A 24,035-nucleotide genomic window follows, 5' to 3' on the forward strand; every position below is an offset into this window, starting at 1 on the left:
AGACTTTATTTCCTTCCTCCTCCCCTTCCTTTCAGACACAGTTGAAAGGGGGTTGCTTTCTGTGCTCATCAGGCGACCTGGATGCAAATCTGAAACTCACTAGCCCGACTCTGGGGGCCACGGAGACTAACTGTAGTCCTCCCTGCTCCTTACTGAGGTCCCCAGGAATGGGACTCCCATCATCATCACATTCTTGGCCTGGACTCTGCACACACCCAAAACCTTGGTCAGGCTTCGGCACAGTGGATCTACCTTCAAACAAACTGCAGAACTGACCACTCCTCCTGGCGGCGGCCCCAGGTAGGCATTCGGCCAGTCCCTTGGCTGGTATCCCTCCTCCCCTCCTCTCGCCCATGTTGAGTTCTCCTTAGAATGGCCAGGGAGAGGGCCAGCCTTAAGGCTGCCAAATCATGGGGTGCTTCTGCTCAAGCCCCCTCCTTGCATCATTTCCTACCCCAGCAATAGCAGTTCCATTCTCCCTCTGGCTCGGGCCTGAGCCTTGGGATCATCCTGACTCCTCTCTCTCACCCTCCATGTACAATCCTATTGGCTCAGCCTTCGAGATACATCCACATTCCATCCCTTCTCCTGCCTCTTGCCTGGAGGACCGTGACAGTCTCCTACTGGGGCCCCTCTATTTCTCCCAGCCAGAACACAAGTTGGCCCTGACAGAGCAGCCAGAGGGAGCCTTCTCAGAACTTTCTAGAAGCTCCCCACCAACAAAGAGAAAGCAAAGGTCTCAGAATGTCTAAAGCCTTGAGTGACCTGCAGCCCCCAGAGGCAGGCCATATCAGGAGCCCAAACCTTCACCCTGTCTGGTACCTAATCCTGGCACTTGACTGGGTACCACCCCTTGTGACTGGCTTTGGCCTGCGGGATGCCAGCAGACAAGCAGTTGTTCTGAGTCTCTGCTGCCTCCTGGAGCAGGACCTGCCCAGGCCTGCAGCACAGCCATCCAGCTCACCCAGCCCAAGCAAGCCTGGGGGCCTGGAGGGCCTGGTGGTCAGCACTCCAAGGCCTGCACAGTGAGGCTGAATCTCACCTTTATCTGGAACATTTCTGAACTAGCCACTGCGATTTTTGTGGAGGCCAGAAGCAAAGATAAATAACTTTGACTTCCTGCATAAATTTTGGTCATTCATCATTCCTTCATGTTACGGTCCCAAGCCCTCGGCGGCTGCTGCTGCTGCTAAATCGCTTCAGTCGTGTCCGACTCTGTGTGACCACATAGATGGCAGCCCACCAGGCTCCCCTGTCCCTGGGACTCTCCAGGCAAGAACACTGGAGTGGGTTGCCATTTCCTTCTCCAATGCATGAAAGTGAAAGTGAAGTCACTCAGTCCTGGCCGACTCTTAGTGACCCCATGGACTGCAGCCTACCAGGCTCCTCCGTCCATGGGATTTTCCAGGCAAGAGTACTGGAGTGGGGTGCCATTGCCTTCTCTGAAACCCTTGGCAGATGTGTGATAACCAGTGTTTATTGTTGAATGCTCTGTGTTTTAATTCAGCAAATGGTAAGGAACCCCCTTATCGTCCACTACTCTCAGCCAAGCTCTTCCATCCCAATCTGGGTTCCTTGCTGATTCTCAAAATACCAGCTACCTTTTGTCTCAAGACCTGCTCTCTAACTTCGAGTGGTTTTCCCACTCCTATTTCCAATTCCATACACACCTTTACCTTTTCCAATCAAGCGCCTGACCCACACTGGCCTCTGAGCCACAGGGAAAGGCCAGCTCTGATGGTGAAAGGACATCTCAGTGGGGACAGAGGGAAGGTGATTCAGAGGCAGGATGCTGGGCTGGGTGTACTCGTCGATCAGGATCAGAGCACATGTCATTCAGCGTAAAGATGTGTGTGCACATGCCAAGTTGCTTCAGTTGTGTCTGACTCTTTGTGACCCTATGGACTGCAGCCTGCCAGGCTCTTCTGTCCATGGGATTCTCCAGGCAAGAATACTGGAATGGGATAAAGGGAGATAAAAAGCGAGGAGACCAGCTCTTGGGGACCATGGAGATGCTTGTTGAATGTGGAACCGGGAAGGGCATCAGGCTCCAGCTGCCCAGCACTGTCCCTGCGTGGACAGCCTGCCTGGTCCAGGGACGCAGGAAGGTAACAGCTGGAGCCACAGGCCAGCAGGGCCCGGTTCCCACACGTGGGGCTGGTTCTCACTGCTTCATGTCAACAGTCCCTTAGGGGGAAAGAGCAGGATATAGAACTGTGTATAAAGTGTTTTTAATTATATAGCCCAGTGATCACAGCCATGTTAGATAGCAAACAAACTGGGCAGAGGGCAAACTAGCTGGAAGAGAATTTTCTATCACCTTAAACAGAGGCTGCTTTAGGGTAGCTGAAAGAACTTTTTTCCCCTCTTCTTTCTGTGTTTCCATGTTTTCTATATTTTCTGTAATGAATGAATATATTTTTAATAGCTTTTGAAAGTCGCTCAGTCGTGTCCGACTCTTTGTGATCCCATGGACTATACAGTTCATGGAATTCTCCAGGCCAGAATACTGGAGTGGGCAGCTGTTTCCTTCTCCAGGGGGTCTTCCCAACCCAGGGATCAAACCCAGGTCTCCCACATTGTAGGTGGATTGTCTACCAGCTGAGCTGCCATGTTAAACAGAGACTGCTTTAAGGTAGCGGAAAGAAAAATTTTTTCCTTCTTCTTTCTATTTTCCCATGTATTCTAGATTTTCTGTAATGAATGAGTATATTTTTAATAGCTTTACTGAGGTTGTAATTGATATACACAAAATGCATATTATTTAATGTATGCAATTTAATGAGTTAGGACACATGCATAATATATATTATTTTTATGATGGAAAAATAACAACGCTATTAAACTAAAATGCCAATGTAACCACTGGTATCCAGAGCAAATGTGGTCATATAAATGCTGGGCAGTTACCACAGTAACAGACATTAATGTCTGCAGGAAATTTACAATTTATATGTCAGTTTTATATCCGCTGCCTCCTTTGAACCTCACGCCAGCCCCTGAGGGAGATATGACTATTATTTCTGTTGGCAGCTGAGGAGATGGATGGGGGCCCACTGACAGTGACAACCCCCTGAGCTGTTCATGGACCAGCCAGAAGTCCTGGGTTGGAGTCCTGACTTCAACACATGGGCTATGTGGCTTGGGTGGGCTACATCACTTCTCTGAGACTCAGTCTTGTCATCTGTAGCATGGCTATAGCAGAGTCTGCCCAGGATTAGAAACTCAGGAGAGATGGTGGAGATGAGAGCCTTTGGAAAGGAGAAATAACTATAAGAATCTCTTGATGAAGGTGAAAGAAAAGAGTAAAAGAGCTGGCTTGAAACTCAACATTAAAAAACCAAGATCATGGCATCTGGTCCCATCATTTCATGGCAAATAAAAGGGGGAAAAGTGGAAGCAGTGACAGATTTTATTTTCTTGGGCTCCAAAATCACTGCAGACGGTCACTGCAGACGGTCACTGCAGCCATGAAGTTCAAAGACATTTGCTCTGTGGAAGGAAAGCTATGACAAAGACAAACCTAGACAGCGTAGTAAAAATCAGAGATATCACTTTGCCACCAAAGGTTCATATAGTCAAAGCTGTGGTTTTTCCAGTAGTCATGTGTGGATGTGAGAGTTGGTCCATAACGAAGGCTGAGCACCAAAGAATTGATGCTTTCAAACTGTGTTGCTGGAGAAGACTCTTGAGAGTCCCTTGGACTGCAAGGAGATCAAGCCAGTCAATCCTAAAGGAAATCAGCCTTGAGTATTCATTGGAAGGCCTGATGCTGAAGCTGAAGTGCCAATACTTTGGCCACCTGATTCAAAGAGCTGACTAACTGGAAAAGATCCTGATGCTGGGAAAGATTGAAAGCAAAAGAAGGGGGTGACAGAGGATGAGACAGTTAGACAGCATCACTGATTCAATGGACATGAATTTGAGCAAACTTTGGGAGACAGTGGAGGACAGAGAAGCCTGATGTGCTATGGTCCATGGGGTTGCAAAGAGTCTTACATGACTTCGCCATTGAACAACAACAACAAAGGACTATAACACCAAGGAATGATGAATGACCAAAATTTGCTGGACAGAAAATCAGAACTCTCTCTTGTCTTTGCTTCTGGCCTCCGCAGAAATCACAGTGGCTAGTTCAGAAATGTGCCAGATAGAGCTGACATTCAACCTCACTGTGCAGACCTGGGAGTCCTGAGCACCGGGCCCTCCAGTCCCCTTCTGCAAACACCGACAGAGCAGCTACAGACCTCAGGCCAGGGCAGTGCCTCCCCAGGCCCAGGAAGGGGCTGGTGGGTGTTTAACATCTACTCACTGTTACAGTTAAGTGTCTTCTAGAGTTTGCCTTCGGAAAAGTTGCCTCCCCTGAGAGGCGGAAGTTCTCATCAGTAAAACCACACAATCAGAAAATCCATCCTTTCATTTTAGAATGTTTGACACATCTCCAGCCTCAATACCACCTCCCCCAGGAAGTCTTCCGGTAGAGTCCTCCTGTTCTCCTGTACAGTGGTCTTTCCTACATCTATGGTCTCATGCCCACTATGTGCCCCTCCCTGGATGGTAGGCCCTGCAGGGGAGACAGCAATTGCAATAAGAGGCAGCACTGGGTGAGTTTCTCATTTTCGTGGCTTTTAGCCTTAGGACAGATTCTAGTCTGTGGCTACTGAAACAGATAGAAAGTCATACTCTTCAACTCGATAAGACAGAATCTGAGGAAGACCTCGTAGCTGGAAAATGAGGTACTTAATCCTGGAAAATGGGTCTACAGAGGAGTCCCCAAATGCAACACATAAACTCTGCTCCAGTGTTTCGCTGGTTGCAAACTGCACATATACAACAGACTGCATGCAGAGATGTTAAGTCTGAAAGAAGTGAACTGGGATTTGTACTGGGACTGAGTTTCAAGTTGAGTTCAACCAAGTTGTGTGTGTGTGTGTGTGTGTGTGTGTGTGTTAGTCAATCAGTTGTGTCTGACTCTGCAATTCTAAGGACTGTAGCTTGTGCCAGGCTCCTCTGTCCATGGGTTCTCCAGGCAAGAATACAGGCAAGAGATGGACTGGGTAGCCATTCCCTTCTCCATGGGATCTTCCTTACCCAGGGATCAAATCCAGGTCTCCTGCATTACAGGCAGATTCTTTACCATCTGAGCCACCCAGGAAGTTGCAAAATTTGTTTGCAAATGCAAAAAGAAACAAAAACGCTCTTTGGAGGAACATAGCAAACATCTAGTATCTCTGTAGTATCATCATTCTCAACAGCCAAGATATTCTCCAAAATTATATGAAGATATACAAAGAAATAGGAAAATATCACCCAAAGTGAATATAAAGACAACTGAGGAAACAGACCCTGAAGTTCCCTGGACATCAGAATTAGCAAATGAAATAGTTATTACAACTATGTCCAAGGATATAAAGGAAAATATGCTCCCACTGCATGAAAAGAAAGAGAATTTCAACAGAGAAATACAAACTATTTTAAAAAGAGCTAAACAAACAATCTATAACTGAAAATGCCATATAGGAAAATCACTGAATTGCCTAACAGGAAATTTGAGATGACAGAAGAGTTAGTGAACTTGGAGATATATTAATAGAAATTACCCAATCTGAAGAACAGAAAGAAAATAAAAAGGAAAAAACACAGATTCTCAGGAATCTCTGGGACAACATCAACAAGTCTTTATATATATACATTTAGAGTTCCAGAAGGAAAGGAGAGAATAGACGACTTGAAATAGTGACTGAAAAATGCCTCAATATGTTGAAAGTCTCTCATTTACAAATATAGGAAGCTCAGCTACCTCCACGTAGGATAAATACCAATAAATCACAACTAAACTTCAAACTGCTGTAAACCAAAACAAAGATGAAATTTTGTTAGAAGCAAGAACAAAAATCACATATTATATTCAGAGGCACCAAGAATCAGATAACTTCCCATCAGCCGACTTCTCATCAGAAATAATGGAGTCCAGAGGCTTTTAGGAAAATCTGAACACCTGTAAACCCAGACTTCTGTATTCATGGAAATACTTCTCAAGGATAAAGGAAAAACACAGACACTTTGGTGAGAGCTCTTCATGGACCAGTGATTTAATCTCAGGACAAGCCTACTGACCTCTTACTGCTCTGTCTTTAGAGATAAGAAAACTTGATGGAGAGGCGACATACTTGCCGGAAGTCCCATATGGTGCAGAGCTTTTGCACTGGCAGGAACCTGTCCCCACACTGTAGGGCCCAGGTGCCAACATCTGATGCCTCAGGCTCAAGGTCCCAAATCAGCCACCGGGAGAGGTCTGCCAAGCCCACCCATGACTGGCAGGTGCTCCAAGCCTCCCTGCTGTGAGTGATGACAGCCACATGAAAACCCATGGCGTCCTTCTACTTGTGCGGTCCCCTCTTCCGTCTGCTGCAGCTCTGGGAGTCCCCCAGATGGTGAGGCAGAGTGGATAGGGGCAGCTTGGACCACTGGACAAAGAGCCATCAGTCAATCCTCTGGGACTGGGTGCAACGCAGCCCTTTCGGTGCAAGCCCAGAGCCACCTGGTCTGGGAGCCAGAAAGCCACCCTGTGGTCCAGTATGGACTCAGGAAGAAGTCAGGGGTGGTGTCCCAAGTAACCAGCCCAGGGACAGGTCCACCCGGAGAGCCAGAGCCAGAGATGGGCAGTCAAAGACCGTGCTGTGGGTTGAACTGGGTCCCCCAAACATACGTAGATGTCCTACCCCTGGTACCTGTGAAAGTGTTATTCACTCAGTCATGTCTGACTCTTTGCAACCCCATGGATTGTAGCCCACCAGGCTCCTCGGTCCATGGGATTTCCCAGGCAAGAATACTGGAGTGGGTTGCCATTCCCTTCTCTAGGGGATCTTCCCGACTCAGGGATGGAACCCAGGTCTCCCATATTGCAGGCAGATATTTTACCATCTGAGCCACCAGGGAACTGTGACCTTATTTGAAAATAGTCTTTGCAGATGATTCAGTTAAGATAAAGTCCTACTGGATGATGTGGGCCCTGCACCACTGACTGGTGTCCTGAGAAGAAGGCCATGTAGGGACACACACAGACCTACGGGGGAAGGCTCTGTGACAACGCGGGCAGGGACTGCAGTGCTGCATCTACTAGCTGAGAATTATCAGGGATTGCTGGTCCCACTAGGAGCTGGAAGAGGCCTGCGCCAGATTCTTCCCTGGAGCCTTCAGAGCGAGCACGACCCTACGGGTACCCTGACCTCAGTCTCGCAGCCTCCTGAATTGTGAGGAAAGAAGTCGCTGTTCTTTCAAGCTACTGAGTGTGTGGCAGTTTGTCACAGAGGCTCCAACCAATGTGCAGAGAGAACAGAGAGGAAACAGGACTGTGTGGGCAAAGGCCTGGAGCACCCAGGCCCCGCCCTGGGCTGCGGTTTCTCCTGGCACTGCATGGGGGAAGATCAGCCCTTGGAGCTCAAAGACGCCCGCTGTGACTTTTTCATCAAGAGGAAGGTATTCCAGTCCCAACCTCAGTACATACTGTGTGTGTGTGCTGAGTCACTTCAGTCGTGTCCGACTCTTTGCAACTCTATGGACTACCCATCAGGCTCCTCTGTCCGTGGGATTTCCCAGGCAAGAGTACTGGAGAGGGTTGTCATTTCCTCCTCCAGGGGATCTTCCGGACCCAGGTATGGAACCCGCATCTCTTACTTCTCCTGCATTGGCGGGCGGGTTCTTTACCACTAGCGCCACCTGGGAAGCCTCACCCAAACCACACCCTCTCTGAGCCCTGACTGTCTCCTCCATAAAACAGGAGCTGTCATTGTTGCCTGGTCACAGTTCTTCTAGGGTTTCTGTGAAATTCACACAGCTCTGTGGACTGGAAAGCTCCCCGGAAACCCTGGCAGAGGGCTGCAAACTGGAGGAGGAGATTAAGCTGCTCGTCAGGGGGACTCCTCCCCCGTTCGTCCCTCACCATCCATCACGGTAAGTGCTGTCGACACCATTAATGATCCATCAGCGTCAGAGCTCACAGCGGAGAGGGGGCCCTTGGAAAGCCCAGCTTGATCCTTCTGATGGGATTGCTGCATTTAATTAGTATTGTCGGAGTCATCAGGGCTGCTGCAGGGGGAGGCAGGTGGGAGAGGAAACAGGTTCTGTCCGCTATTGATGAGGGTGTTTGGTGAGAGGAAGGAGGCTCCGTGTGTGCCCGGCATCAGTCAAGGATGGGACTCCATGAGCAAAGCTTACCCAGCATCTTTGTATGGGTTTGCATGGGAGGAGGGGCCAGGCTGGACCCTGGGGATAAGGACCCAGAGAGAAGCCGAGCCGGTTCTCAAGGGCCGCTCCAGGTCCAGGGAGATGTGTGGGAGGTGAAGAGGTGCCCAGGGGAAGTGACGACTTCAGGATGGCAAGGGGTAGGATGCAGGAACGCCTCGTGGAACAGTAATCACACAGGAGTGGTGTCTTGAAGAACAGGAAGGGTGGCAGATTTATGATGTCAATGCCCCCTCAGCGGCTTCCTCTATTCACTTCCTCTACAATGTGATTTCTGGGTTCCTCCTATCCAGAGGTGGGGTCCGTGCCCCCATCCTTGACTCTACTCTGACCTGTGACTTGCTTTGGCCAACAGAATGCAGAGGAAGGTAGGGGGTGCTGGTCCAAGACTGGGCCTCAAGCGGTTATCGTGCTCGATGATGGCGAGAAGCCATGTGGAAGAGCTGGTACAGCCAAAGTCATCCATCCTAGGCCAGCCCATGGCTGGTCCATCACCGAACACGGCATCAAGCCCAGTGGGGACAGCAGAGACACCTCCTGACCTGCAGCTACAGTCCACACGAGAATGCATGGGTGCGTGTGCTCAGTCGTGTCCAACTCTGCGAATCCATGGACTGTGGCCCACCAGCTCCTCTTTCTGTGGAATTCTCCAGGAAAGAATACTGGAGTGGGGTGCCATGCCCTCCTCCAGGGGATCCTCCCTACCCAGGGATCGAACCCATGTCTCCTGCATTGGCAGGCGGATTCTTTACCAGTGAGCTACCTGGGAAGCCCACACATGAGAATGAGTACCACCAATACGCGAGGAAACACCCAGCTGACCCATAGACTCAGGGGCGAAAGTGCAGGCTTGCGATTTGAAGCCACAGAGCAGTGTCTGTTATGCAGCAGCAGCTGAGTGAGACAAAAGGGCTACTGGCAGAGTATGGCCATCCCCACGCCCCGCCCCCGGTCTGCTTTGGAGATCATCTTTATTTTTAGAGGTGGGGAAATCATTCAAAAGGAAAGACTTTCCTGATCAGCAAAAGCTCTTAGCTGTAGTCTATTTCTCCAGTAGGACTCGCACCCACCAGCCCACGCCATCCCCACCCCACCAAGATGCCTTGTCTGCTCTGTGCTCTGATGGCCAAGCTGCCCCTTCACAGCTCAGCCAACAACCCTACTCACTCTCCCGGCCTCAGCTCGTGTTGCTGAAGCCACCGGAGTCTTGTGTGCCGCCATCTGGGTCCCTTTGTTCGTATCACAGCCTCTCACAGGAGCTCTGTGACCGCCCGGGGGGTGGGGGAGGGTGTGAGGCCACAGGAGGACAGAAGCTTGAAACCGGCTCCAGCTCAAGGCCTCACTTCCTGCTCAGTGGGTGTGTAGCCTGGAGCGAGTCTCACCTCTCCCCACCTGTAAGATGGGAATGCTCTCACTGACTCCGGCAGGTGAGAACAGGCTGCTGACATGGGGCTGCTCCTACCTCAACTCCAACAGAAGCACCAGCCAGATGGGCATCAGGACTGCAGAGCAAGGTGAGTGAGTCCTGAGAACCCATTCTGCGGCACTGGGACCCGATGGACAGAAGGGCTTATACAAACACTAACCCCCATGCTACTTCCTGGGAACTGTTCTAGCGCATTACACGTGTCATGAATGACCTTTCCTCCATGAAGTTGCTGGAGGGATTGTTCCCATTGTACAGATGAAGAAACTGAGGCACAGAGAGGATTAATAAGTGGCCAAAAGCTGCCCACCTGGTGGGATTGACGCCAAGGCTGGCTCTAGAACTTGACTCTCTGGCCTGGTGCTTCCCAAGACATTTAAAGGGATCAGAGATGGCGGGCAGGGAGATTGGTGAAGACATTTCTTGGGAGATAGCAGGTCCTAAGGGGTGAGTCCTCACCCACATCTTCCCTCCCCAAGCTTAGGGAGACCCCCACAGGACTCCAAAGTATGCTTCCTGAAGGTAGGAGACTCTGGCCTAAGACTCTGAGAGCAAAAGGGATCTGGGGCCTGGACTCTGACTCTGCTGGGGATGTGGAAGAGCAATGGCTTTCACCCGTGTGCTTCCTGGGGACAGAAGAGAGCTGGCATAGGTCCTCTTAGCCGTGCCGGCTCGCTCCCCAGGGATCAAGGAGAAAGCAGCAGAGGGAGGCCACTGTGTCCAGGAGGTGAGGAAAACCACGAGACGTACAGCTGTGACTGCCCGTGTCCAGGGCTCTACAAAAGGTAGCTTGGCAGGAAACTTCCAGATCACCAGCGCAGGACCCATGAGAGAAGCGGGCAGCTGTGTCCACCTGCCAGGCCCACCCAGAGCAGGCAAAAGCACCAGCAGCCTCACAGCCAATGGAGGGTTGTGGGCAGAAGCTGGAGGACCCCAGCCCCTTTCCCACTGCACCAACAGGCCCTGCTGTGGGGACACAGGAGAAATGCCATGTCTGGACCGTCGGCTGGGATTGGACATTCATTACTGGGTGTGGGATGAGAAGTCACTTAGCCCTCTGAGGGTGATCAGGAAGGCATGGACCTGCCTGGGCCCCCATCTCACAAGCAGGTCTAGTGAGAAGATCCCCCCTGCATCCCGAGCTTGGTGGAGGGTGAGGGCTGGGGTTAGAGGTGGGGTGGAGACAGCTGGGATACCACGCCTGGGCCAAGGCAGGCCTCCCTGGACAGGTCACCTGCATGGAGATAGATGGGAAGGGGCTTGTGGGAGGTTTGAGGGGGATTTGTGTGGAGTGGGTACCTGCACCCACCTCCCACCCCTGCAGTCGGAGGCCCAGGACCCTGGCTCTGTCCGTGAGGGACTGGACCTTTCACGTTAGGGCAGGAAGGAGGCATTCCTCCCCAGGGGTCCACAGGTGGGAGAGTTACTCAGGAGCCGTGGTCCCAGCCCACAGTTGGGACATCCACCCTGCACCCGGGATCTAGTGCCTATTTCACTTCTTTCTGTCTGGTGACCCTGGGCAGGTCAGCGCCTCTCTAAAATTGCACCCCCTCCTTTTCTCAGAATGAGCGGCATTGGGAACTACAAAGACCAAGAGCCCTGATGTCTGTGCTGGGAACTGCCCATGATGCCTCATCTCATCTCTCCATGTCCAGAACAGGGCCATGTGGGGGAGTCCTGGACCCAACACACCTCCATCAAGCTAGCTTTGTAAAAGGAAAGCACACCCAAATAGAAGACCTAGAGTGAACATTTAAACTGGGCCTAGTGTTAATTAATTTTAAAGGCTAAAATAATAATAATAATAATAATTCAATTATCTCAGGACCTGCTCAGAGACCTCCAGGTGAAATGGAAGGTTGAAACCTTGAATGATGTTCTCCAAATGTGCCTACTTGTCATCAGCCAGTCAGAGGTGAGGATGGTGGGGATACTTGGCTCAGATAATGACCTTTGGGGAGGCTTCCCTGGTGGCTCAGTGGTAAAGTCGTGGTAAAGAATCTGCCTGCAATGCAGGAGACCTGGGTTCGATCCCTGGGTTGGGAAGATCCCCTGGAGGAGGGCATGGCAACCTACTCCGGTATCCTTGCCTGGAGAATCTCTATGGACAGAGGAGCCTGGCGGGCTACAGTCCATGGGGTCGCAAAGAGTCAGACACGACTGTGCGACAGTCATGACAGTCACAATGACCTTTGGAGACCGGGGCTGCAGAGGGAAGCCTGGGTGGGGAGAAGCCGGATGGCCTGTGGCTGGCTGATGTTATCATGTCCTTAAAGTGTAGTTATGCCACGGTGCTGGTGCCGCCTGGCACAGGGGAAGATCTGTGTTCAAATCCCACTCTTAATGGCCGTGTGACCTTGGGTAAGGCACTTCACCTCTCTGCATTGATTTGGTTGTCTGTGAAACAGAGATGGCCTTCCACACCCTTCAAGGCTGCTGGAAGGTTTACCCTGCATGTGGCAGGCACCCAGAAAGTCTGCCCATTGCTAACTGACTCATTCAAAAGAAGATTAATGGAGGAGTCGTGGTTTAAATTATCCTTTAAAGGGAATTGTTGGCTAGAGTTTGATGTTTTTAATGTGGACTGTTGGATAAAAGACTAAATGAAAAAAAAAAAAGAACAGAGTTTCTGTTTGGGATAATGAAAAAGTTCTGGGAATGGATAGTGGTGATGGTTGCATAGCACTATGAATGGAATTAATGTCACTAAACTGTATCCTTGAAAATAAAGTCATAAACTTTACCTTCTGTATATGTTATCACAAGAAGAAGTCAAAAAAATTGAGTACTTACTGTATCCCAAGCAATGTTGTAAACACTGGGAACCCAGAGTGTTCATGCCCCACAAGAAGCTCACTCTCTAGTGGAGAAAATAGACACTAAACACATTTTCATGACTATATGATTTTTCTGTGGAGGAGGTAAGGGCTAAGATAAAAACTAAAATCTGATAAGGAATGGGAGGGTTGGAGGTACTGTTTTAGTTAGGAAAGTCAGGGGAGACTTCCTGGAGGAGGAGGCATTTAAACAGACTCCCTACCTGAAGGAAGCAAGAGAGGGAGCCACGTGGATATCTGGGGGCATGGCACATGCAAAGGCCCTGAGGTAGCAGAGAGTTTGGTGTGCTGCAGGTCAGCAAGGAGGGCCATGTGTGAAGGTAACAGGGTCAAAACATGAGCTCAGAGATCTGGGATGAGTCCTAGATCTGACTGCAGCACGGCTCTCCATGTCCCTGGACCTTGCAAAGAAGGACTTGGGATTTTACTTAAGTGAAAGAGAAACCACACAGCATTTTGAGCCAGGAAGTCATGATCTGACTTGGGTTTCACAGCATTCCTATCCTCATGTGTGTCTCTTGCTAACATAGGTGGGCTCTTCCCTTCTGTGCCCTGTCCAGGGTCTGGCACGTCGGCAACTGTCGGGAAGGGTTTTTTAAGTAAATGCCACAAAAGCAGAAGCTGACCAGGCGGGGGGTGCGTGTGAGAGGGGCCGCTGTCTTGTCCCTTCACTCACTTCTCACTTGCCTGACACATTCCCCATCGTGAGTCCTCACTCTGGCTCCTCATCTCTTGGGAAAGGCATTGGCAACATGATGCTTTTTATCACTGTTGCTTTAATTTTAGCAATTAAAATTAAATTGCTTTTAATTAAAAAGCAGTTTAGCTTTTTAATTTTAGCATTAAAAAAAGTTGAGATGCAATTCAGGTAACACAAAATTCACCATTTCAAAAAGTATACCTAGGGGGTTCTTAGTATATTCACTGTGTTATGCAGCCATCACCCTATCCATTCCAGAACATTCCCAGCATCCCAAACAGAAACCCCATACCTCTTAGCAGCAGTCTTTCCCCATTCCCTCCTCCCCCCTCCCCTGGCGACCACTCAGTTGCTTTCCATCTCTAAGGATTTGCCACCCTGGATATTTACATAAATGGAGTCATACAGTGTATGGCCTTTTGTGTCTGGCTTTTTTCACTCAGCATCATGTTTTAAAGGTCCATCTGTGTTGCAGCACCAATCAGGACTTCAGTCCTTTTCATGGCTGAATAATATTCCATCACGATCATGATAGTTTTAAAGGCAGGTCCTATTCTTTTCAATCAGAAAACAAGGCCACAGAAGAGGGCTTGGAGGGAGCTGAAAGCTTATGAACAGCCTTGTATCCTTGGATCCCGGACCCCAGTTTGCTCCCAGCTCTGCAGGCTGAGGGGCTGCTGTGGGGGCCAGATTAAGGATGGGGCAGCTCTACCCCTATGGTGAGTACTAAAGGAGAGTCAGGGTATGAGGGAGGCCATGAGCTGTGGCTGCCAGCTCCTCCCTGCCAGCCCAGATGGGCCCCTGCTGAGTACTGTTGGCTTGGCTGGTGCAGAGGCAGATGGGCTTGGGGCAGGGGGGCAGGGCAGCTGTGGACTGGTCTGTGGTCAGCAGACCCGGTCAGCCTGTTGGGTTTGACATGAGGCCAAATTGGATGGTGCTCACAGCACAGACGACTCCCAGATCTGACTGCAGCACGGCCCTCCAGGCACCATCCCTCAGAGCCCTGTGAGCCCTCACACTGGTCAGGCGGCCTGAGGTCAGGGTCAAGATGAAAGGGACCAAGAGAAGACCCCCTGCTCTCCACCTGCTTGCTAGCAGCACAAGCTCCTGAAAGTCCCACAGTGCAATGACCTGGGCTTCTCTCCCAAAGATGAAGATTCCCAGGGCCCTGCTCAGACCCACTGGATCAGTACTGTTGGCACCTAGAACCTGCATTTTGACGGGTTCTTCAGTGATGCACTGTTTGAGAGCCATTGGTAATGTTCTAAGAGTTTTGGGAGTGAGACTGCTCAACTTTAGCTGGGCTGCCTGGTTCTCAGCAAGTTACAGACATTCTCTGAGCCTCAGTTTTCTCATCTCTACAATGGGTATCATGCTATCATCTCAGGATTGATAGAGAGGATTTAGTGAGGCAACAAAAAACTGCTCAAAAATTGTTAGCTGCAATTGCATGCGTGCTCAGTTGCTTTGGTCGTGTCTGACTCTTTGCGACCCTATGGACTATATCCCACCAGGTTCCTAGGTACATGGGATTCTCCAGGAAAGAATACTGGAGTGGGTTGCCATGCCTTCTTCCAGGGGATCTTCCCAACCCAGGGATCAAGCCCGTTTCTCTTGCATTGCAGGCAGATTCTTCATCCATTGAGCCACCTAGGAAGCCCCTAGCTGCAATTCAGTTCAGTTCAGTTCAGTCGCTCAGTTGTGTCTGACTCTTTGTGACCCCATGAATTGCAGCACGCCAGGCCTCCCTGTCCATCACCAACTCCCGAAGTCTACTCAAACTCATGTCCATCGAGTCGGTGATGCCATCCAGCCATCTCATCCTCTGTTGTCCCCTTCTCCTCCTGCCCCCAATCCCTCCCAGCATCAGGGTCTTTTCCAATGAGTCAACTCTTCGCATCAGGAGGCCAAAGTATTGGAGTTTCAGCTTCAGCATCAGTCCTTCCAATGAACACCCAGGACTGATCTCCTTTAGGATGGACTGGTTGGATCGCCTTGCAGTTCAAGGGACTCTCAAGAATTTTCTCCAACACCACAGTTCAAAAGCATCAATTTTTCAGTGCTCAGCTTTCTTCACAGTCCAACTCTCACATCCATACACGACCACTGGAAAAACCAGACGGACCTTTGCTGGCAAAGTGATGTCTCTGCTTTTTAATATTAGTAGTATACTATTACTGCACCTGCAAACCAAATCAGAGGCCTGTCTGGATATTAAAAGAAAATGGGGCAGGGAGAATTAATAGATGAGAGAGAGAAAGACAGAGGTTTATGATATGGAGAATTTGCTGTTGGGGGACTTGGCTCTGGCTCCCACCCTGTTCTGGCTATCATTTCATGCCTCAGTTTCCCCATTTGTGCAACGGTGATGGTAAGAGCAACCCTTGCTGGAGGGCTCTGCAAACTGCAACGTGTTGTCCGGTGCCAGGCGAGGGACCCATCATGAGGAGGAGAATGGAGGCCTGATGCTGATCCAGACTGACTGCTTGAGTCTGGGCCAGGCCAGCTGGCTAAGGCTGGCTCCTGTCCTCCCAGGGCCTGGCTCCTGAAAACCCCATCCTCTCTGGGGCTATCTCAGTTCCTCAGGCCCCAGCCAGCAGGCAGGCAAGTGCGGCCAAATGGCCCTGTGACAAGAACACCCTTCAGGCCCCATCACATCAGTGTGTCCATCTGACCTCTTGCCAGGCCTGTGTCTGTACCAGGTAAGAGGAAGGGACTCAGGCACTGAGCTGGGTGCTGAGGTCACACTTGGCAGAGCTGCTGGGCCCTCTGACTGTATCTCCAGCCTCTGCCATGGCCCAACCTATCGTGCCTTCTCTCCTGGATAATTATGCTACCTCTCCTTGGGATTTCCTGCCATCATCCTGGCCTGGGCCACCCAGTGGCCCAGTTGTGTATGATGAGTCATACACAACCCTCCCTAGAGCCTCTGTGGCTCTCCATGGCCATCTCCAGCCTTCTGTCCACTCACAAAACAGCCCTCACCTTTCAGGCACCCCAACAGGGCCATTGATTTATTTGAGAAGTACTTACTGAGCCCTAATGCTAGGCAACAGGAATTGAGAGGTGGGCCAAATGGGTACCTTGCAGCCTCTCCCACTCCCACCAGGCTGTCCCATGGAGGAGAGCAAATTCAGCGCCAGTCTACTCTTCTTCCCCCTCCCTTTTTATAAAAAATTGTTGAAATAGGGTTGATTTACAATGTTGTGTTAGTTTTAGGTGTATAGTGAAATGATTCAGTTGTCAGTTCAGTTCAGTTCGGTCATTTGGTCTTTGTTTGACTCTCTGTGATCCCATGGACTGCAGCACACCAGGCCTCCCTGTCCATCACCAACTCCCGGAGCCTACTCAAACTCATGTTCATTGTGTCGGTGATGCCATCCATCCATCTCATCCTCTGTCGTCCCCTTCCCTTCCTGCCTTCAATCTTTCCCAGCATCACGGTCTTTTCCAATGAGTCAGTTCTCCGCATTAGGTGGCCAAAGTATTGGAGTTTCAGCTTCAACATCAGTCCTTCCAATGAACATTCAGGACTGATTTCCTTTAGGATGGACTGGTTGGATCTCCTTGCAGTCCAAGGGACTCTCAAGAGTCTTCTCCAACACCACAGTTCAAAAGCATCAATTCTTCAGCACTCAGCTTTCTTTATAGTCCAACTCTCACATCTACACATGACTACTGGAAAAACCATAGCTTTTACTAGATGGATTTTGTTGGCAAAGTAATGTCTCTACTTTTTAATATGCTGTCTAGGTTGGTCATAGCTTTTCTTCCAAAGAGCAAGCATCTTATAATCTCATGGCTTCGTTCACCATCTGCAGTGATTTTGGAGCCCAAGAAAATAGTCTCTCACTGTTTCCAGTGTTTCCGCATCTATTTGCCATGAAGTGATGGGACTGGATGCCATCATCTTAGTTTTCTGAATGTTGTTTTAAGCCAGCTTTTTCAACTCTCCTCTTTCACTTTCATCAAGAGGCTCTTTAGTTCATCTTCACTTTCTGCCATAAGGTGTCATCTGCATGTCTGAGGTTATTGATATTTTTCCCAGCAATCTTGATTCCAGCTTGTGCTTCATCCATCCCGGCATTTCACATGATGTACTCTGCATATAAGTTAAACAAGCAGGGTGACAATATACAGCCTTGGAGTACTCCTTTCCCAATTTGGAACCAGTCGGTTATTCCATGTCCAGTTCTAACTGTTGCTTCTAGCCCTGCATACAGATTTCTCAAGAGGCAGGTAAGGTAATCTGGTATTCCCATCTCTTTCAGAATTTTCCACAGTTTGTTGTGATCCACACAGTCAAAGGCTTTGGCACAGCCAATGAAGCAGAACTAGATGTTTTTCTGGAATTCTCTTGCTTTGTCTATGATCCAACGGATGTTGGCAATTTGATCTTTGGTTCTTCTGCCTTTTCTACATCCAGCTTGAACATCTGGAAGTTCACGGTTCACGTATTGCTGAAGCCTGACTTGGAGAATTTTGAACTTTGCTAGTGTGTGAGATGAGTGCAGTTGTGTGGTAGTTTGAATATACTTTGGCATTGTCTTTCTTTGGGATTGGAATGAAAACTGACGTTTTCCAGTCCTGTGGCCACTGCTGAGTTTTCCAAATTCGGTGACATATTGAGTGCAGCAATTTCACAGCATCATCTTTTAGGATTTGAAAGAGCTCAACTGGAATTCCATCACCTCCACTAGCTTTGTTCATAGTGATGCTTCCTAAAGCCCACTTGACTTCACATTCCAGGATGTCTGGCTCTAGATGAGTGATCACACCATCGTGGTTATCTGGGTCATGAAGATCTTTTTTGTACAGTTCTTCTGTGTTCTTGCCACCCTTCTTAATATCTTCTGTTTCTGTTAGGTCCATACCATTTCTGTCCTTTATCATGCCCATCTTTGCACAAAATGTTCCCTTGGTATCTCTGATTTTCTTGAAGGGATCTCTAGTCTTTCCCATTCTATTGTTTTTCTCTATTTCATTGCACTGATCACTGAGAAAGGCTTTCTTATCTCTCCTTGTTATTCTTTGGAACTCTGCTTTCAGATGGATATATCTTTCCTTTTCTCCTTTGCCTCCTGCTTCTCTTATCAGCTATTTGTAAGACCTCCTCATACAACCATTTTGCATTTTTGCATTTCTTTTTCTTGGGGATGGTTTTGATCGCCACCTCCTATACAATGTTAAGAACCTCCGTCCATAGTTCTTCAGGCCCTCTGTCTATCAGATATAATCCCTTGACTCTATTTGTCATTTCCCCTGTATAATCATAAGGGATTTGATTTAGGTCATGCCTGAATGGTCTAGTGGTTTTCCCTACTTTCTTCAAGTTTGAATTTTACAATAAGGAGCTCATGATCTGAGCCACAGTCAGCTCCCAGTCTTGTTTTTGCTGACTGTATAGGGCTTCTCCATTTTCAGCTGAAAGAATATAATCAGTCTGAATTTGGTGTTGGCCATCTGGTGATGTCATGTGTAGAGCTGTCCCTTTGATGTCACAGTAATCCAAGTCTATGCCCCAACCACTAATGCCGAAGATGCTGAAGTTGAACGGTTCTATGAAGACCTACAAGACCTTCTAGAATGAACACCAAAAAGAGACGTCCTTCTCATCATAGTGGTGCTATGCTTAGTTGCTCAGTCGTTTTTAACTCTTGCGACTCCATGGATTGTAGCCTGCCAGGCTCCTCTGTCCATGGGGATTCTCCAGGCAAGAATACTGGAGTGGGTTGCCATGTCCTCCTCCAGGGGATCTTCCCAACCCAGGGATCAAGCCCAGGTCTCCCACATTGCAGGTGAATTCTCTACTGTCTGAGACACCAGGAAAGCCCTCCTCATAGGGGGCTGGGATGCAAAAGTAGGAAGTCAAGAGATACCTGGAATAACAGGCAGGTTTGGCCTTGGAGTACAGACTGATTCAGTTATACATACATAAATACATGTATTCTTTCTTTTTACATTCTCTTCCATTATAGGTTATTACAAGACATTGACTATAGTTTCCTGTGCCACACAGTGACCTTCCCAGGTGGTGCTCTACCAGACTGTCACCAAGAGGCTGGGACATGGGAACTTTCAAGAGGAAGAGGGAGGGTTTATGGCAACATGGGTAGATCTAGAGATTATCCTACTAAGTAAATCAGACAGAGAAAGAAAAGTATCATATGACATCACTTATATGTGGAATCTGAGAAAAATGATAAAAATGAACCTGCTTGTAAAACAGAAAAAGACTCACAGACACAGGAAACAAACATGGCTACCAAAGGGGAATGGGGTTGTGAGGATAAATCAGGAGTTTAGAATTAGCAGGTACAAATTACTGTATACTAAAGAGATAAATGACAAGGTCCTACCGCCTGGCACTACAATTAGGCTGCATGTGTGCGTGCTCCGTCGTGTCTGACTCTGTACGACCCTATGGACTGTACCCCACTGGCCTGCTCTGTCCATGGAATTCTCCAGGAGAGAATACTGGAGTGGGTTGCCATTTCCTCCTCCAGGGGATATTTCCGAGCCAGGAATCGAACTGGGGTCTCCTGCATTGCAGGCAGATTCTTTACCAGCTGAGCTACCAAGGAAGCCCCAGAGTTAAGCATATGCCAATCATATATCCCAGCCATTTCTCCTCCCCGAGAATAACAAGACCCCATGAACACACAAAGACTTGTACACGCCTTCCCCCAGCAACTTCACCCACAGTAGCTCAAAACTGAAAACCATCCAAATATCCATCAACAGGGGAATGGACAAATTGTCACAGGTCCATACAGTGGAAGACTACTCAGGAATAAAAATGAACAAACTATTGATACATACAACAATTGGATGAATGTCAAAATGATTCCGTGGAGCAATGATTCCGGCAGAGTGTGCCCTGTATTATTCCATTTACATGAAATTCTAGAGAGTGCAAACTAATATCTACTGTCAGACAGGGGAGCACATCAGTGGTCACCATGACACAGAACACAGTCAGGGATGGACCACACAATAGAACAAGGAAATTTTGGGGGTGATGGAAATGTTCTAATTCTTAATTCTGGTGGTGCCCTCATAAGCATATACAGCTGTCAAAACTATGGGACTCTACACTTGAAGTAGATGTGGTTTATTGTACATAATAACATTTTTTTAAAAAGTCTTTGTTTGCAGTAAAATGGAAAAGCCCCAGCGGCAGGCACGTACCCTCTTCCAAAGCCTCCAGCGAACTGCTGATTTAACACCCTGAGACTCCACAGGCGAGCCGACCACCCGAGTAATTACATTAAGGGAAGCAATCACTTGGTGCATTTTTCAACAACTGAGATCATTCATATTTATCAAACTGCTAATTCATCTCGATTTGTCCCAGGAGATCTGATCCACCCTGGCCTGGCCATGAGAAATGGGTTATGCCAGGCACATGGAAGAACCTCATTAATTGCATACTGAATGAATTAATAACTGCCCCATCTTCCTGGGTACACTCAGCTTTTATCAGTGGCCAATGGGAAGCCAGAAGTCAGTGTGGGCGGCCTGAGCTGACCCTGGGAGAAGCCCAAGGCTACTCTCCTATACCAACAAAGCTCTTTCCAGGACACTCTCAGATGCCAAGGCTCGGAACAGTGAGAAAAGGCAAAATCAGGACCATCTTGGTATGGCATTAAGGATGAGCAACACAGCAGAGAAGCTTGAAAACCAATGGCAGCTGATATCAGGTCAGATGCAGGCTTCTTCCAGAAACGTCTAGCTCAGCGGGATGACAGAAGTTTGAAGCAGGATAAAACTGCTGCAGACAGTTAAGCCAAATGGTCTTGGCCAGGGGTGCATAAAGTCAAGCCAGTCACTGCTGGTATTTCTCTTATGGTCCAGCTCCAGGTTGGACACCCTCAGAGCTCTAAGATGCTGAGTTTCCTTGGCCATGCAGGAAGTGACCTGGGGACTACAGCTTTCTCGTCCACCTTCATCTTGAGCCTCATCAATCGGCTAAGTCAGCAGTTCCTAGACTGTGGTCCAAGGACACTGGGCATTCTTGGGGTCCTTCCTTTTCCAGCTGTGTGAGTCAGGATGTTTTACCACATTTCCGCCAAACAAAATATCACAACCGACTGAATACAGAAGTACTGTGAGGAGGGAGGAGCCAAGATGGCGGAGGAGTAGGACGGGGAGACCACTTTCTCTCCTACAAATTCATCAAAAGAATAACTGAACGCAGAGCAAACTTTGCAAAACAACTTCTGATCGCTAGCTGAGGTCATCAGGCGCCCAGAAAAGCAGCCCATTGTCTTCGAAAGGAGGTAGGACAAAATATAAAAGATAAAAAGTGAGACAAAAGAGCTAAGGACGGAGTTCCGTCCCGGGAGCTCTTAGGCGGCATTGCTTGGGGTAGGGTCCGGGCCTGAGTGCCCTGAGGACAATCGGAGGGAGCTTCTGTGAGTTGCCAACATGAACTGTGGGAGACCAAAAGAGAGAGAGTAAATTAACCGGCCAGACCACACTGCCGGCCGTTCGCAGAACAAAGAGACCGAGAAAATCCAGAGAGGAGCTCGCAGGCTGCGGACCGGCCCAGCCCCGCCGAGGCAGGAGGCAGGGGGAGGGGAAGGTCGCGGCGAGACACAGGGCGCAGGCACCCAACCGGCGCGGGCGGGGACTGGGGCTGGGGACGCGGAGGGCAGAAGGCGCGCGCACCCGACTGGCGCCAGCGGAAACTGAGACTGGGTCCGCGGAAGGGAGGGGGCGCGCCACACCTGGGGAGAGTGCGCCCACCAAGCCCCTGGCTGCCTGGACCGCTCTGACGGGGAAGGCACAGAGAGCAGGCGCAGCTTTTCGTTCCGCGCTTCTGTGGAACACCCGAGGGCTGGAACCTCGCGCAGCGTGGGGCGCGCTCCATATAGAACAGCCGGGAGCCTGAGCAGCGCAGACGGAGAGAGCAGCGTCAGCCCCTCCCGGCAGCGCCGGCCCCTCCCCGCAGCGCCAGCCCCTCCCCGCCGAGCGACGGAACTAGCTACCTGAATAAGAGTCCACCTCCGCCCGCCTGTGTCAGGGCGGAAATGAGGCTCTGAAGAGACCGGCAAACAGAAGCCAAATAAACAAAGGGAACCGCTTCAGAAGGGACTGGTGCAACAGATTAAAATCCCTCTAGAAAACACCGACTACACCGGAGGAGCCTGTAGATATCGAGAAGCGTAAGCTGGAACGAGGAGCTATCTGAAACTGAGCCGAACCCACACTGACCGCAACAGCTCCAGAGAAACTCCTAGATATAATTTTACTTTTTTCTCTTTTTTTTAATTTTTTTCTTTTTTCTTTTTTCTCTTTTATTTTCCTTTAAAATCCCCTATTACTCCCCCATTACTCCTTAACTTTCATTTCCATAGACTTTTACGATTTTTTAATTAGGGGGGGAAAAAAAATTTTTTTTCTTTTTTTTTTTTCTTTTCTTTTTCTTTCTTTTTTTTTCTTTTTTTTTCTTTCCTTTTTCTCTTCTATTTTCTATTTTTCTTTTTCTCTTATTTCTTTTAAAGTCCTCTAGTACTCCTCTACTACTCCTTAATTTTCATTTTCAATACACTATAACCTTACAAAAAAAAAAAAAAAAGAACAGAAGCCCTATTTTTAAACCGAAGATTATTCTCTCCCAATCTTGACTCTCTGTTTTCTACCTCAGAACACCTCTATTTCCTCCTTTCCCTTTCTCTTCCCAGTCCAATTCTGTGAATCTTTGTAGGTGACTGGGCTACGGAGAACACTCTGGGAACAGACAGCTGTGTAGATCTGTCTCTCTCCTCTTGAGTCCCCCTTTTTCTCCTCCTGTTCATCTCTATCTCCCTCCTCCCTCTCCTCTTCTTCATGTGACTCTGTGAACCTCTCTGGGTGTCCCTAACGGGGGAGAATCTTTTAGCCATTAACCTAGAAGTTTTCTTATCAGGGCTGTATAGTTGGAGAAGTCCTGAGACTACAGGAAGAATAAAACTGAAATCCAGAGGCAGGAGACTTAAGCCCAAAACCTGAGAACACCAGAAAACTCCTGACTACAAGGAACTTTAAGTAATAAGTGACTGTCCAAAAGCCTCCATACCTACACTGAAACCAACCACCACCCAAGAGCCAATAAGTTTTAGAGCAAGACATACCACGCAAATTCTCCAGCAACGCAGGAACATAGCCCTGAACGTCAACATACAGGCTGCCCAAGGTCACACCTAACACATAGACCCATCTCAAAACTCATTACTGGGCACTCCATTGCTCTCCAAAGAGAAGAAATCAAGTTCCACGCACCAGAACACTGACGCAAGCTTCCCTAATCAGGAAATCTCGACAAGCCAATCGTCTAACCCCACCCACTGGGTAAAACCTCCACAATAAAAAGGAACCACAGACCTCCAGAATACAGAAAGCCCACTCCAGACACAGCAATCTAAACAAGATGAAAAGGCAAAGAAATACCCAACAGGTAAAGGAACATGAAAAATACCCACCAAGTCAAACAAAAGAGGAGGAGATAGGGAATCTACCTGAAAAAGAATTTAGAATAATGATAATAAAAATGATCCAAAATCTTGAAAACAAAATGGAGTTACAGATAAATAGCCTGGAAACAAAGATTGAAAAGATTCAAGAACTGTTTAATAAAGACCTAGAAGAAATAAAAAAGAGTCAATTACAAATGAATAATGCAATGAATGAGATCAAAAACACTTTGGAGGGAACCAAGAGTAGAATAACGGAGGCAGAAGATAGGATAAGTGAGGTAGAAGATAAAATGGTGGAAATAAATGAAGCAGAGAGGAAAAAAGAAAAAAGGATCAAAAGAAATGAGGACAACCTCAGGGACCTCTGG

General features: G+C 48.7%; 1 protein-coding gene and 1 long non-coding RNA gene across 3 annotated transcripts in view; one reads left to right on the top strand and one right to left on the bottom strand.

Moving 5' to 3' along the window:
• Nucleotides 1-24,035, bottom strand: part of PPP2R2C (protein phosphatase 2 regulatory subunit Bgamma) — a 164,230-nt gene that overhangs the window by 58,371 nt on the left and 81,824 nt on the right. The window lies entirely within an intron of this gene.
• Nucleotides 61-11,705, top strand: LOC133058469 (uncharacterized). Its single transcript, XR_009693339.1, has 5 exons — nt 61-300; nt 7,781-7,953; nt 8,600-8,817; nt 9,672-9,758; nt 11,234-11,705. It is a non-coding gene; the product is annotated as an uncharacterized LOC133058469 (long non-coding RNA).

The sequence above is a fragment of the Dama dama genome, chromosome 6 (genome assembly GCF_033118175.1).
Source record: "Dama dama isolate Ldn47 chromosome 6, ASM3311817v1, whole genome shotgun sequence".
Taxonomy (NCBI): domain Eukaryota; kingdom Metazoa; phylum Chordata; class Mammalia; order Artiodactyla; family Cervidae; genus Dama; species Dama dama.